Here is a 15520-nt window from a genome sequence, read left to right on the forward strand (position 1 = left end):
GCAGGTATCTGGGCTGATCCCACTAACACTGCGTTTTTGGGAACCCTAAACTGCTGGGGACGCTAGTATAGATCTGATCGGATCAGATATTGATCCGATCAGATACTATACCACTAAGGGAGGTGTACGGTGCGTGCGTGGGTGTTAGCGGTACTGACGCTAACCTGACGCTGCCTGGGGCTGGTGCTTGCCAGTTCACCAAAATGCTACCAAATAAACTGTTAGCGATCGCAGGGATCAGGCCTGACTCTGCGAACGCTGCAGTTATGCATTTAGTGTTTTGTAAGTGACAGTGATCGATCAATACTGCACTTGGGTGGGCTGGGCCGGGCGGAGGGGCAAAACGCAGGTGCTAGCAGGTATCTGGGCTGATCCCGCTAACGCTGCGTTTTTGGGAACCCTAAACTGCTGGGGACGCTAGTATAGATCTGATCAGATCAGATATTGATCCGTACAGATACTATACCACTAAGGGAGGCGTATGCTGCGTGCGTGGGTGTTAGCGGTACTGGCGCTAATCTGACGCTGCCTGGGGCGACGCATATCACCGCCGGGCGATCAGGGGGCTAAACCTTTATTCGGTAATAAACGGCGGGTGCCCTGACACTATAAAAAATGAACGAACTAACCAGCGTCACCCGTAACAGTTATACGGTGATCAGTGGTGAAAGGGTTAACTAGGGGGCAATCAAGGGGTTAAAACATTTATTAGATAGTATATGGGGGTCCCTGTCGCTATAAAACGCTGACGGCGAACCTAAATATTTACCTCCCTAACTAGCGTCACCAGTGACACTAATACAGCGATCAGAAAAATGATCGCTTAGTGACACTGGCGACAGGGGGTGATCAAGGGGTTAAAACTTTATTAGGGGGGGTTAGGGGGGTACCCTAGACCTAAAGGGGGCTTACACTCACTGCCCTAACACACTAACTGTCACAAACTGACACCATGCAGTAATCAAAAAAAAAAACTGCTTGGTGTCAGTGTGACGGAGGGGGGGAGGGGTGATCGGGGGGTGATCGGGGGGGATCGGGGGGTAAAAGGGGGTGTTTTGTGTGCCTGGCATGTTCTACTGTGTGTGTGTTGTGCACTCACATTTCAGTCTTCTCTCCTCGGCGCCGGAACGGAAACTACACAGAGGCAGGGGAAGAATCTCATTGGCTGGGAGCGAGGGGGGCCACGATCGGATGGCCTCCTCCTCATCTCTAATCGCTGCCAGACCAAAGGCGACCGCCGCTGGCACCGGGGGGGGTCCGATCGGACCCCCCACCCGCGGGAAGGCAAGGACGTAAATGTACGCCCTTTTGCCTGCCCGTGCCGCTCTGTGGACGTATATAGTCGTGCGGCGGTCGTCAAGTGGTTAAAAGGGTATTTGATGTTCCCGCATGATCCCTTTCTCCTGCCAAGAGCCTCGTGTCCATAAAACAGAGTACGAGATCTGTTGCCGATTACACCATTTAATTCCGTACTCTGGCAGCAGAGGTCACTTGGAACAATAAGGCCCTCATGGCTGCATTTTCTCATGGTCTCTCGGACAACATCAAAGATGAAATAGCAGCCCGAGACATACCTACTGATCTGGAGAAGTTGATCATGTTTGCCATTCTCATTGACTCCAGACTCCGAGAGAGACCTTCCTTTTAAGGAGCGCTTGCAGAAGCCTCCTGTACATTTGGCTCCAAGCTTAGCAGTCCCACCCTTGCCTCCCTCACCTACCATGCCTCCTGCTACCGAGTCCGCAGTGAAGTAGAGCTTCACACGTCTCTCTGCAGATGAGAGGGCTTTTAGGAGGAGGGAGAGAATGTGCCTTTAGTGTGGCCAGGCAGGTCACTTTTTGAAGTCTTATCCTACCCGTCCGGGAAACGCATTGCACCTGAGGTCCTGTAGGGGACACACCTTAGGTGGCATTGTTACGTCCCCAGTTATCCTGAAGGATAAGCCTTTCGATCCAGTTACCCTTTCTTGGTCTGAGTCGTCCATTGAGACACAGGCTCTAATCAACTCGGGGGCTGCAAGCCTGTTCATAGATAGTGCCTTTGTGTCTAAGCACTCAGTTTCACTGCAGCTTCGTGCCACTCCACTTGCCATTGAGACTATTGATGGGAGACCTCTACAGCCTAACCATGTGACTTGTGAGACTGCTCCATTGACCATGGCCTTAGGGGCTCTGCATCATGAGATTCCAGGTAATTTCCTCACCTCATTTCCCCGTGGTTATTGGTTGTCCTTGGTTACAGAGGCACAACCACTAGTTTGATTGGCTTCGTGCTGAGGTTCTTTCCTGGTCGCCACAATGCAGTGAAACATGTTTTCAGAAATTGGCTAAGGTCTTGTGCACCTCTTCACTCTCCTTCTTGCCAGAGGAGTACCGTGAATTTAGCGAGGCCTTTGACAAAGGTCAAGCCGGTAGTTTGCCTCCACACCGGACGTATGATTGCGCAATTGACCTTCAACCTGGTGCCATGCCCCCTTTGTATGTCTTGGAGAATAAAGCCATGGAGGAGTATGCTGCTGACGCACTTTCTCGAGGGTTCATCCGCAAATCCTTGTCTCTTGTTGGTGCTGGCTTCGTCTTTGTGAAAAAGAAGAGTGGTGAACTGAAACCTTGTATAAATTATAGGGGTCTCAATCGCTTCACGATAAAGAATGCGTATCTGATTCCGTTAATTACGGAATTATTTGACCCCCCAAAGGGAGCAACGGTTTTCACAAAGCTCAATTGGAGAGGGACATACAATCTCCTGAGGATCAAGGAGGGTGACGAATGGAAAACTGTGTTTAATACCAGGATAGGACATTATGAATATCTCGTAATGCCTTTTGGTCTTTGCAACGCTCCTGCAGTTTTTCAGGAATTCATTAACGATGTCCTCCTAAATATTTTGTTGCAGCAATATATTCTAATTCCCTAGAAAGCCACCACACAGATGTCTCCGTGTGCTACAGAGGCTGAAAGATAATAACCTGTATTTTAAGTTGGAGAAGTATGAGTTCCATTGTGAACAGGTTAAATATCTGGCTTATGTCATTTCTATCTGCAGTTCTTCAGTGGCCTCAACCCGTAGGTCTACGTCCGCTACAAAGTTTTCTTGGCTTTGCCAATTATCAGAAATTTTTCAGAACTTCTCTTCTCTGGTCAAACCCCTGACTGATATGACCAGAAAGGACAGTAGCCCACAAAATTGATCTCCGGATTCTATTAAAGCCTTTGAGTCTCAAGGCTGCCTTTGTTTCAGTTCCTGTGCTGGCACATCCTGATCCTACGTTACCCTTCATTCTTGAGGTTGATGCATCTGAGACTGGAGTAGGCCACCTTCTGTCTCAACGTTCCACCTCCGAGAGCGCTATGCATCCTTGTGGCTACAGAGAATTGTTAGCTATCATTTTAGCTCTGAAAGAACGGAGGCATTTCCTCGAAGGTATCATTGTGGCGGTCCTCATTTTGACTGACCATAAGAATATCACATTCTTGTCTGAGGCCAAAACGTTTATCTCCAGAAGGGGGTGATGGGCTCTTTTTCTGTCAAGCTTCAATTACATATTCTCATTCTTACCCGCTACTAAGAATGTAAGGGCTGACGCATTGTCGCAACAGTTTTCCTCCGCTTCCAAGGTGGAGTCGGCTCCTGTACCTGTAAATACCTTCCGATCCTATTCTGGCCACTGTTCGTACTAGTCTCACTTCACCTTTGGGTGACAGAATTCCTGACTCTCAGATCCATTCTCCTCCCGAGAAACTTGGTGACTGCTACTTTGTCCCTGAGAATCACTGCACTGCTTTGTGCCAGACTTACCATTCTCTCAAGGCAGGTGGCCACCCAATGACGAATTAATTCATTTGGGCTATTTCTCAACAATTCTGGTGGCCTAGTCTCCACGCTGATTTGCCTTCGTAGCTGGTTGTTCCCTTCCAGTGGGCCTCCTATAACCCATACCCAATGGAGAGAGGCCTTGGACCCACCTGCCTTTGGATTTTATTGGGGAGTTAACCAACTCCCAGGCCAACACAGTTATTCTTATGGTGGTTGACCGGTTCTCGAAAATGTCTCATTGTATTCCACTGGAGAAGTTGCCCACATCCAAAGAACTGGCATCCATTTTTGCTTGGGAGATTTTCGGTTACATGGGCTACCCAAGGTTATCATCTCGAACGGGGTAGCCGGTTTGTCTCCAGGTTTTGGCGAGCCTTTTGTGCACAGTTAGGAATTCAGCTTTCCTTCTCTTCTGCGTATCACCCGCAGACCAATGGGGCCGGAGAACGAGCCAACCAAGCCTTGGAGCAGTTTCTACGATTGCTAGATTTCTGACCACCTTAACAAATGGTCAGACCTCTTACCATGGGTGGAGTTTGCTCACAATAGTGCCATCAATACCGCTTCCCGATTGTCTCCATTTATGGCGAATTATGATTGATTTCCAACCATCCATGTTGCCTGACTCTTTTGTTCCCTGACTCTTTTGTTCCCAAAGAATTCCTGCATTAGAGGAGCATCTCCGTGATCAAACCCTCTCCCCAACCTGGTAGGAAGGCGCAGGTATACGTCTGCGGTCAGCATAGAGTCTGCACCTCTCACTGACACATCGCAAGGCACCTGTACCCAAGTGGAACGAAGGTTTGGCTGTCATCTCATAACCCCCAACTTCGTGTTCCCTCCCTGAAACTGGCAACACAGTTATTTGGGCCTTTCTGTATTCTCTGTAGGATCAACCCAGTGGCTTACGCATTAGACCTTCCTTCTAACATGTGTATTTCAAATGTGTTTCATGTCTCCTTATTAAAACCTTTGGTGTGCAACCGTTTTACCACCTCGGTACCACGTCCTCGCCCGGTTCAGGTTGAGAACCATGAAGAGTATGAGATACGATCGATCATTGACTCCCGTAGGTTCCATAGGTTCATACAGTACCTGGATTATTGGAAAGGGTACGGTCCGGAGAAACGCTCTTGGGTCTCATCCTCGGCTGTACATGCTCCTGTCCTTCTCTGTGCTTTCCATGGACTTCAGCCAGTTCCCTACTGTGCATGCGTGAAGCGCACTGCGCTTTCTAACTAGCCCGGCGGTGGAGGAAGAAGGAGGGGGGCTGAACTTCTGAGGGACGGTGCCACGACTCAGTCTCCTGGAAGTGTGGAAGGGTACCTGTCGAAAAACAGATACCCCATTTCCCTCTCCCCCCTGAAAAGTTCCAAATGTGGCACCGGAGGGGGGGGGGGAGGAAGCATATAAGCGGAAGTTCCCCTTTTGAGTGTGTATTGCTTGCGTCTATCTAGCAAGGTTACTTTGTGGTATAAGCAAGGAAGCTGAGACTTCTGCAGTGTGTAAATGTGCTTTTACTATACAAAGATGCTGTACATACAAAACTATTACAATCTTAGGAATACAATACAAGACTGACAGATATCTATAACAAGCAAAATGCCTAGCAAATGAACAGCCTATGGTCTATAACAGTACAAATACGCTTAAAAGTTACTTATCTTCTGTTACTGTATGTTTGTGATCTCCATTGCCAACAATTCTTCTGGAGACCAGGCACCGTTCTTGTATCATGAGTGGCTTCTGATCTTAAAGCATTATGATGTGTGTCTTCCCAGTCTCTACTGCCTTTTTATTTGTAAAAGTTTGTTGACAAAAGTTAATGGTTACAAACCTGTATCCATAACAACCGACTAACAGTCATTCTTTCAGTTTGAGAGCCCCTCTTACCTACTTACTGTAGCTATAGATACAATAGCCTATTCAAAACTGTCAACTGAATACAACAATGGTATCTATGTACCCATTGTATGCAACAGCATTTGTTTGAGAAATCTACTCAAGCCAAAACCTGACAAAAAATCTATGAGCAACCACTATTGCCCCATGTAATGTTATGTCTGATTATGTTAAAAAAATCATATTTTAACAAATGCAACACATTCCACCCTAGATTTTTTCTTTCAGACTCCATTCAGAAAATCACTTCATTACTTAGAAGACTCATTCTAAAATTAATTTTCCTTGAATGCAACACCTCCCATATTTCTGTCATTGAGAAGGTGTTTCAGTCTTTAACTAAAAAGTTCATTAGAAAGTCCATTCTTTCTTTAGAAACAAGTCCAGGCTTGTAATACATCAAAGGACTTGCTCTCCACAGCTCTTGCGATCTTCCGTCAATCTTTCCATCATGTAACCACTTTTCTCTGGTCTTCCTATGGATCAAATCGGAGACAGCCTGAGGAGTGGAAAACAAAGCGGATTATCTGTTCCTTCTAATAATACATAAACAGTAGATCCAAGCCCTTCAGCTACAATCTCTCCTCTAAATGGCTTCTTGCCTGGATATCTGACTAACACTTTGCCCTCTGCCTGTACCCACTTCTGACCCTCCCAAAGAACATCAATACGGAGGAGAGGAAATATACTGATATTTCCCAGCAGATCACTGCTGTTTATTTTGGAAGGTTTGATGTTATGTAGCCTCACTTTCCACTCTTGCTGAGAAGTATCGACTAACCAGTCAGAGTCCCAGCCACTGTCTTGAAGCTCATCTGCCAATGCAAATATAACTTCAGACCTTCCTGACAGATTCCCTCTCATTACTAGATAGGCTTCAGCTTCAGATACGTTACTCTTGGTTTCTATGTCATGGGAAGCAGTAACATGATATCTGTTAAGCCCTGTTCTTTCAGGAACCTTACATAAATACTGAACTCTGCACTCCAGCTGTGGAATCTGTGCCCAGCCCCTACCATCCTCTCATATGGTGTGCTTTGGGCTATTGGCCTAGAATTTAACAACATGACTGCCTGTGTGAAGACCTGATCCCACCCCCTTAGTGTATGTGTGGGTGTAAGTTTGCGTATCTGGTCCTTCAATAGCCAGTTGTATCTTTCAATCAAACCAGCTGTCTGTGGATGGTATGGGATGTGGCACAACCAGTACACTCCAGAATCTTTGGCCTAATGCTGTACTGTTGATGCAGTGAAGTGTGAGCTGTTATCACTTTGGACTTGTTTGGGACAACCATAAGCAACGTCAAGTTTCTGGAGCAGTTGAAGCGTTGCAGCTTGATCTGCACGTTTGCAAGGATGAACAAGCATAAGTCCTGAATAGGTGTCCACTGCAGTGCAACAATATCTCAGTCCATTGTTTCCCCGGGGCAGGGGACCAATGAAGTCAATCTTTCAGATCTCTGCAGGCCTCTTACCCCTCTTAATCGACCCGGTGGAGTACTTTTGCAATGGCCATTGTTGCACTTCTCCACACACTGTACAGTTCTCTATTACAGTCTTTATTATGTCCATGGATATAAGCAATCCTCTCTGCTGTGCCCATTCATATGTTGCTTTTTGCCCAAAATGTGCAGATTGCTTGTGGACCCAGTTGGCCAAGTTCATCAAGACAGGATTAATTGGCACAACTGCCTTCACTTTGGCAATTTCATCTGCAACTCTGTTATAGTTTTCAAAGTCTGGGACTAGGGGCACATGTGCATCAACGTGCCCCACTTTTATGGTGTGGGAGTGAGCTTCCTTCCAGATGTAGTCCCAGACTTCCTTGCCTCCCCACACCACCTTTCCATGAATCATCCATTCATTGGACTTCCACGTGGGCATCCAAGTTGTCAGTCCTTTAAAAACTGCCCAGCTGTCAGTGTAGATAGTGACATGGGAAGAAGGATCCTCATTATTATTATTATTATTAATATGAGTCATCATTATGTTATACATTTTTAAATTCTATACCAATATTTTAAGATTTTAAATAGATAGAACTAAGAGGAGTTAAAAGTAAGAGAAAAGCATTTAGAAGGAGAGTTATTTCTAGCTGCTTCAGTTCTGAGGAATATTGTGTTTGATCATTTGATACAAGGATGTGTAAATGTGACATGAATGATGTTTTGAATGTATTAAATTAATTAATATGATTAATCATAATTCAGGGGGGGATTGTTAGAATATTAGTCCAAATTCATAATTCGGCACTTATAAGTGTTATATTATATTCATGGTAGCACTTACCCCCGAAGGAGCTGCTAATATTTTGATTGGGCCTGTACTCTACATTACACTCTCAATGACTTGACTCAATTCCCTTTGCAGAGCTGTGGTGCAGTGTTAATGTGAAGCTGATAGTAAAGGATAACCCCACAATGTACAATATAACAATAGTATACCTTTGTTATTTCCTGGGTATCCGATGTTCCACCTGCTGGAAAAGTAACAACACTCCACACAAATTGTACTCAACCAGGAACGTAATTTTACTGGAATTGGTATCAAGATAATAATTACAATAGTGGTACTGTCACACAAACGTAGCGCAACAGTCCAACAAGTATTCACAACAATTTGCACATATAAAGTTATATTAACTGGTCTCTGGAAGTGCGTCTCCAAGTGGGACTAATGCCAGAATGGGAAATAACTTAATTCTGGGCACCTTCCCACTTCCAGTGCGCCCTTGTAACCACAAGAAGACAATGTTAGTAAATAAAGCACAAATGCAATCCCCAGGAAGCTCCCCCTGCTTTAGAGTGTAGACTCTATTAACCAAAAATAGGATGTAAGGCCTTGCAATGAAAGAGGCAGTCTTTTCTTTGTCTTCTGTCTTCTGCTAGCTATTTATGAATTATAGATTGTAATCCAATGGTTAAATAAACCAGGGTTAGATAAAGTGGATGTTATAAATTATCCTTGTATTGTAGTAACCTGCAACTGTCTCCGATGCAATTAACTTCATGTAACACAGTGCTAGAAGTATTGTAAAAGGTAGGCTTGAGGCCTGTTTGAACTCAGTCTTTAGTTCCTTAAGATCCCTTATGTGGAACTACAGGTCCCAGTACACTGTTACAGATTCAGGTGTGTAAAAGTGCGTTAGGAAAACTTTGGGCAGCAGCCCTCTCACCCAACCAGGTCTGTGTAGTAGGACAGCTCCGCTCCGGTGTACTTGGTCTTGCTTCCCACCGGCTGGCGCCATTACACCGCTCCGCAAGATAGACTGGGACCCTCTGATGGCTCCGACAGGCGTCTCTGGATCCTTCCCAGTTCCGTCCCTACAGCTCACTGGTGCACAGCAAAGTCACCGATTGTGTCGCTCCGCAGTAGGTGTAGGCCGCGTTCTGTGGAACACCTCTGCACGGGTCCTCACAGGCCAGCCATGCGTCCAGAGAGATCTAACATGGCCACCGGGGGCCCTTTTATAGCCTACCCAGGATGCCTTTCAGTACTGAGTGTTGCTGGGTAAATCACTCAGCATTCTGGGTAGGTAGGTTATTATGAAAAGTAAATAAACAGTCACTTCCTGTCATATTTTCTCACGTTCTTGAAATAGGAAAATAAAATATAGTCCATTCCACAATTTGGCCACTAGATGGTGCCACATACTAAATTATAATACTGTTCATAGACTAACATTGCATTATATTAACAGGCAGAAATGCTGGCGCTACATACTCCCCCTGCTTTGAGTCTTTGGTCCCCAAAGATATTCAAAATCTTAGTCCTATTGCACATTTTTGCCTCTAGGCGATTGCATAAGACTGAAAGAGGAGCCTCCCACCAATTCTCATGTGATGGGGTGCTGTTCTGTGCACTTGACACTATAGGGTCTGGTACAGGTGTATCAAGGGGTGAGCTGGGGTTATCTCTTTCTGAACTGACAGTAGAAGGACCAGGCACGTCAGTATTTCTCTTACTTGTAACTTGAGTCACATCAGTGCATTCGCCCAGTGCATCATATGTTAGTCTTTGAGGGGCGAAAGTCTCTCTTTTCTCTTTGTCTTTTTGGTATGGCCACCACTTCTGGGCAAGCATTCCTTTCCTCTGTTTCAGTATCTTGCATTACAATGCCAGTGGGAGACAAGTATTCCTCAGAGTGTCCAGACAATGGTACAAATTCTGAGGCTTCAGGTCTAAGAGCTCCACTATCTCCACTTCTTGTCTGAGGTGAAACACTCACTTCAGCTTCTGGTGTTTTAGATGGCCATAGCCAACTTATTTTCATCTCTTCTCCCACTTCAGCTTCTGGGGCTTCAGGCTGGGATCTAGTTACTGGTCGATGCACAGCAGTAGATGTAGAAAGTAGGTCTTCCACTAGATTTATCCTGACTGCTTCTGTGAGAGGTAGGCGGTGGCTCCTATGCCAGGTCTTTACTGATCCAGTATTCCCTTCCGGCCTGATCTCATACACTGGAAGTCCAGGACGTTGTCTGCATACCACATATGGCTGTGACCTCCAGCGATCAGCCAATTTGTGCTTGCCTGGAATGCCCAGATTTCTTAGTAGGACTCGGTCACCGGGCTGTAGGTCCTGAACTCGTACTTTTAAGTCAAAGTTCCTTTTGTTCAGACTTCCTCTGGTGTCCGATGTGGCTTGGGCCTTCTCATAGGCTATCTTCAAACTCCTCCTTAACCTGTCCACATAACCTTGATGAGAGGTCTCTGAGGTGTGATCCAAATAAGTTCCAAAGGCTAAGTCTATCGGTAGCCTGGCCTCTCGACCAAACATTAACGGGTAAGGTGAATATCCTGTAGTATCACTCTTGGTACTAATGTAGGCATGCACCAAGGCAGTGATATGCTTGCTCCAATGCGGTTTTTGTTCAGAGTTCAAGGTCCCCAGCATATTGAGAAGCGTTCTGTTAAACCTCTCGGGTTGAGGGTCTCCTTGTGGGTGATAGGGAGTAGTCCTGGACTTCTGGATACCTAGTAGATCCATCAGTCTTTTAATCAAAGTACTCTCAAAATCCCTCCCTTGGTCTGAATGGATCCGTTGAGGTAAACCATAATGGACGAAGAACTTTTCCACCAGAATCTTCGCCACCTTGGCAGCTTGTTGATCTTGGGTAGGAAATGCCTGAGCATAACTGGTGAAGTGATTGGTGACTACTAAAATATTTCCTTGTCCACTCAGGTCAGACTCTAAACACAAGAAGTCTATGCAGACTAGGTCCATTGGCCCTTGGCTCTCTAAGTGGCCCATTGGGGCAGCTCGCTGGGGTAAGGTTTTCCTCTGTATGCACCTGGGGCAGGAATGACAGTAGCTCTCCACTTCGGTCCTCATGTAAGGCCAGTAGAACCTGTCCCTTACCAGCTGTAGAGTCCTTTCTGATCCCAGATGGCCATGGTGATCATGCAAGGCGATCGGTACCTTTTCTCTGTGTTTCCTTGGCAGAAACAATTGCCACTTCTCTTCAGGATCTTCAGAGGGGCCCCTTCGGTAGACCACCCCTTGTTACAACTGCAACTGATCCACTCTTTGTGTAGTAAGCGAGCTTCTTTCTGAGTGCTCTTGAGAAGTAAATCAGGACGTTGACTCTCTAAATCTTTCAATACCAGGCTGCAGAGTGGATCTTCCTTTTGATCTCTCCAGAGATCCTTTCTGGTTAACTTGGGTAAACCCTCCTCTGTAAGTGGAGAAACATTACAGTAGCATTTAGGCACTCCTGTGGCTGATGCTCCGACCTCTTCAGCTCTGGCTCCTCCTTTTCCTTGCTGTTCTGCCCCTTCACAGAGAGCTCTTACTCCTTCGGGGGTGAGCTGGGTCCACTCTTCTATGTGACCCTGAGAACAGTGAGGTCCTCTTGACAATGCATCCGCATCTCGGTTGAAGGTAAATGCCGAGAGGGCAGCCAACCACCTGTGGCAGGTGGCATCCAGCTTTGCGGTGGTGAGCAGGTATGTGGGGGGGTTGTTGTTCGTCTTGACCACAAACTCCACACCATACAGATAGTCCTTCAGCTTGTCCACCACAGCCCACTTCAAGGCCAGAAATTCAAGCTTGTGAGTGGGGTAGTTCCTTTCAGCAGGGATTAGACTTCGGCTCACATAGGCAAAGGCCTTAGATGCACCTCATGTTCTTGGTAAAGCACTCCACCTAGCCCGTCTCGGCTGGCATCCACATGCAGTTCGTAAGGTTTGGTAGGGTCTGCGTAGGCTAAAACCGGAGCAGTGGTAAGACTCCACTTAAACTGTCTGAAGGTTTCCTCGCATTGCGGGGTCCACTGGTCTTGAATGGACTCTCTTCTTCCTGGGTCCCTCCTTCAGTTTACCAGGTTTATCTGAGTCTAAGCCAGCTTCCATCTGGTTCTTCAATAGCTCAGTAAGTGGGTGAGTTATCTTGGCAAACCCTTCTACAAACCTCCGATAGTATGAACAAAAGCCCGAAAAGGATCTAAGCTCAGTCACATTTGTGGGTCTGGGCCAAGAGGTGACGGCTTCTAGCTTCTTGGGGTCTGTTGCCACTCCTTCTGCGGACACGAAGTGTCCTAGATAGTTTACTGAGGGTTGGTAAAACTGGCACTTTTCCATTGAGAGCTTCAGGCCTTCGTCGTGGAGTCTCTTCAGGACTTTCTCCAGGTGCTCTTCGTGCTCCTCTAGTGTTCAGCCAAAACACTATGATATCATCCAAGTACACCAGCACCTCAATCAAGTTCATGTCGCCCACAGTCTTTTCCATCAATCTCTGGAAAGTTGCTGGGGCTCCAGACAGGCCTTGTGGCATGCAAATGATCTCGAAGAATCCCACAGGGGTAATGAAAGCGGTCTTCTCCCTATCTTCGAGACACATGGGGATCTGATAATATCTGCTTTTTAGATCCAGCACACTGAACCACTTCGCCCCTGACAGGCTCTGTAAGGCATCTTCTATGCGAGGTGTGGTGTATTGGTTGAGAATGGTCCTTCAGTTCAGTGTCCTATAGTCAATACACAACCGTAATGACCCATTCTTCTTCCTCACTACCACTATTGGGGAGGCATAGAGACTTCGGGACTCTCTGATAATCCCTGTCCTCTTCAGCTCAGCCAGCTGCTCTCTCAGGTCTTCCAGATCTCCCATTGGAATCCGTCTGACCCTCTCTCGGAAGGGTTTGTCTTCTTCCAACCGAATTTTGTGTGCAGCACTTTTTGTAAGCCCCACATCAAACTCACTTTTTGAGAAGGCAGTTTTACATCTCAGGAGCTGGTTCTTGGCTCTCTCCATCCAAGCAGGTGTAAAAGGTGTGTTCTTTGGGTAGAACTCTTCCAGGGGAATCTCCTCCTCTTGTCCTGTCACAATTCCACTCGGTGAGATTGATGTTGCTTGACTGACCTGTCCCAGCAGCACTCTGGCAGGCACCTTCACAGGCAAGGCTGTTGTGTTTTGAGAACACTGGCAAATTCTTCCTTTACTTCTCTTTAGCGCCTTGGTTGACAACACTTCAGGAATAACTTCAAGGCCCTTATGCTCTTTCTGCCTGTCCGTCTCAAGGATGATGAAGGAACCGGCTGCCTCCAGCTCAGCTTGATAGAGGCTTTTAGGCAGACTACCTCACCCGGTAGCACCAGCTTTTCACTCTTGTCCAGTTGCCAGACTTTTCCCACTCCTTCTGGTGGGGCCTTCTGCTCCTGCACAAGATCCTGGTACACTTGTGTTAGCATGGGGTGCACACCCTTAGCTGGGGTACTCTTCTCCTGTACTAGTGGTGTGAGCAGTCTTCAACCAGGTCAGTGTTGGTCCCAATAATGAGGGAGCTTCTATCAGCCCCTGGAGGGCAAGGACACACCACTGCCAAGTAGGGATGAGCTTCGCGTTCGAGTCGAACCCATGTTCGACTCGAACATCGGCTGTTCGATCGTTCGCCGAACTGCGAACGTTATGGGCCGTTCGCACCAAATTCGTGTGGCGCGTCACGGGCCATAAATCACTGCGGCATCGCAGTTCATTGCTGGCTGATGATTGGCCAAGCATGCACTATGACCCGCATGCTTGGCCAATCACAGCGCCGTCGGTAGAGAGAGCTGTAATTGGCCAAAGCCAGGGTGGCTTTGGCCAATTATGGCTCGGGGGGTTTAGAACATGCCCCACACTATATAAGGCCACCTGCACGGTGCCCTGTGTAGTGTGTTCCGGCGTGCTGAGAGATAGAGAGAGAGGCAGTGTCATTCCATTTGAGTTAGCTAGATTAGGCAGGACAGTCAGTGAGTTAGCTGCACTTACAGTTTATTGTGTATATATATGCATCCCAGGTGTTGCATATATATATATATATATATATATATATACACTGTATTCAGTTTAGCTAGATCCGTTCCTTTTATCTTCCTACTGACAGGCAGGCTTGTCTTGTTACAGTATTTACAGCTACCTGAAGAAAATTGCTGGCGTTCTTTTGATCCTATTAGTACCACAGTCAGGCAGCTAGACTATTTACAGTTAGTGTAGTGCGTCCTCCTCACAGTGTTCAGTTAAAGCTACAAGTTAGTTTAGTGTGACCTCTGCACAGTGTTCAGCTAAAACTACAAGTTAGTGTAGTGAGACCTCTGCACAGTGTTCAGCTAAAGCTACAAGTTAGGGTAGTGTGTCCTCCTCACAGTGTTCAGCTAAAACTACAAGTTAGTGTAGTGCGACCTCTGCACAGTGTTCAGCTAAAGCTACAAGTTAGTGTAGTGCGTCCTCCTCACAGTGTTCAGCTAAAACTACAAGTTAGTGTAGTGAGACCTCAGCACAGTGTTCAGCTAAAGCTCAAAGTTAGTGTAGTGCGTCCTGCTCACAGTGTTCAGCTAAAACTACAAGTTATTGTAGTGCGACCTCTGCACAGTGTTCAGCTAAAGCTACAATTAGTGTAGTGCGTCCTCCTCACAGTGTTCAGCTAAAACTACAAGTTAGTGTAGTGCGACCTCTGCACAGTGTTCAGCTAAAGCTACAAGTTAGTGTAGTGCGTCCTGCTCACAGTGTTCAGCTAAAACTACAAGTTAGTGTAGTGCGACCTCTGCACAGTGTTCAGCTAAAGCTACAGGTTAGTGTAGTGTGTCCTCCTCACAGTGTTCAGCTAAAACTACAAGTTAGTGTAGTGAGACCTCTGCACAGTGTTCAGCTAAAGCTACAAGTTAGGGTAGTGCGTCCTCCTCACAGTGTTCAGCTAAAACTACAAGTTAGTGTAGTGCGACCTGTGCACAGTGTTCAGCTAAAACTACAAGTTAGTGTAGTGCGTCCTCCTCACAGTGTTCAGCTAAAACTACAAGTTAGTGTAGTGAGACCTCTGCACAGTGTTCAGCTAACGCTACAAGTTAGTGTAGTGTGTCCTGCTCACAGTGTTCAGCTAAAACTACAAGTTATTGTAGTGCGACCTCTGCACAGTGTTCAGCTAAAGCTACAAGTTAGTGTAGTGAGACCTCTGCACACTGTTCAGCTAAAGCTACAAGTTAGTGTAGTGCGTCCTGCTCACAGTGTTCAGCTAAAACTACAAGTTAGTGTAGTGCGACCTCTGCAAAGTGTTCAGCTAAAGCTACAAGTTAGTGTAGTGCGTCCTCCTAACAGTGTTCAGCTAAAGCTACAAGTTGGTGTAGTGTGTCCTCCTCACAGTGTTCAGCGAAAACTACAAGTTAGTGTAGTGCGACCTCTGCACAGTGTTCAGCTAAAGCTACAAGTTAGTGTAGTGCGTCCTCCTCACAGTGTTCAGCTAAAACCACAAGTTAGTGTAGTGAGACCTCTGCACAGTGTTCAGCTAAAGCTACAAGTTAGGGTAGTGCGTCCTCCTCACAGTGTTCAGCTA

The 15520-nt window shown here is 46.5% G+C and overlaps 1 protein-coding gene across 4 annotated transcripts in view; it reads left to right on the forward strand.

Annotated features, from left to right (window-relative positions):
• SEMA6B (semaphorin 6B) overlaps positions 1 to 15520 on the forward strand; it is a 1880978-nt gene that overhangs the window by 1043453 nt on the left and 822005 nt on the right. The window lies entirely within an intron of this gene.

Source organism: Aquarana catesbeiana, linkage group LG01 (genome assembly GCF_042186555.1).
Source record: "Aquarana catesbeiana isolate 2022-GZ linkage group LG01, ASM4218655v1, whole genome shotgun sequence".
Lineage (NCBI taxonomy): Eukaryota > Metazoa > Chordata > Amphibia > Anura > Ranidae > Aquarana > Aquarana catesbeiana.